Below are 1263 nucleotides of genomic sequence, written 5' to 3' on the forward strand. Positions count from 1 at the left end.
TTTGTGTAGGGAAACCCATTTTTTCCATTAAAAAAAAAATCCCAAACAAAGAAATAAAACAATAACTACAGCAAGTAACAGCAAAAGACATTACTCTGGTTATAGTATTATAGTTCTAGATTACACTGAAATAATTGCTTTGCCATTTTTTTCTTTAATTCTTGCTCTGTGATCCAACAGATTGAAAATTGGGTTCCATTTGAAAAAGGTTCAGAACAAATTGATGAATACTAGTTCAAATGTAACCTTTAGGTATTGTGGAATAAACCAAACTTAATTGCTCAGATTAAACAGTGCGGATAAGCAGTCCATCCACTTTTAAATATCAGAGGAATTTTGGGGTATAGCCAGTAAATTAATCAACTTATTTAAGAGTCTCAATTACTCTGTAGTTCTAAACCCTAAATCATTTTTTCACAGCCCTACAAAATTTCCAGAATAACCTACAGAAAAAAATCTTCAGTTTAAAAAATGTATGTCGACCCAGGAAATAAAATGTGTTTATTCCTTTAATTTTAATCATGTCCTTTAGTAGTTTTATATTATTATTCATTTAAGCTGTATGTATTTAAATTTATTCCTTAGCTTTTTTATATACTTTGTTACTTTTATCAAGATAATCTTACTTGCATAATATTTCCAAATATGTATTTTTTTCTTTTGAGGTGCATTTGTTGATGTAAAATATGCTAACGCTACTCCACTAAATGAAAAAGGCCAGTTGTAGGGCAATATATGTGGTAGTGTGAATGAAGTGTGGTTTAACAAAAATTGATGTGGGATCTTTCCGTATTATTTCTTACAACGGCATGTAAATCTACACTGATCTCAAAATAAAATGTTTCATTTCAAAAAGGCAATGAAAGATAAGTCATAAATATCTAAGGTGGTCTTATATTTAATTACCGAAACAAAGTTGGGAAGCAAATGAAACAAATTAAGAGCAGTTATCTCTGAAATACGTATGATGGCAGAACTTTGATTTCTCTTTTTGTTTGTGTTTTCTAATTGTCACACAACTAATATGTATTATTTATATAAATAACTTTAAATTAGATGTTGAATTTAAAAAACTAAAACAAGCTATTTCTTAACACAAAAAAGGATGATTGTAAACTGTCAGAGAATCAATAAGATCTTGGGGGGTGGGGTGATGCCCTTCCCACCACATACCACAGCGGGATGTGACAAGAACAATTCATCTGATTAACACACCCTGAGCTCAGGGGCTATTAGATACCCTTTTGCCTGGCCCCTCCTCTT

The 1263-nt window shown here is 31.0% G+C and overlaps 1 protein-coding gene across 1 annotated transcript in view; it reads left to right on the top strand.

The window, feature by feature from the left end:
- Positions 1 to 1263, top strand: part of ARR3 (arrestin 3, retinal (X-arrestin)) — a 12090-nt gene that overhangs the window by 1478 nt on the left and 9349 nt on the right. The gene's annotated exons all lie outside the window — the stretch shown is intronic.

This window comes from Bison bison, unplaced genomic scaffold (assembly GCF_000754665.1).
Source record: "Bison bison bison isolate TAMUID 2011002044 unplaced genomic scaffold, Bison_UMD1.0 scf7180017864537, whole genome shotgun sequence".
Lineage (NCBI taxonomy): Eukaryota > Metazoa > Chordata > Mammalia > Artiodactyla > Bovidae > Bison > Bison bison.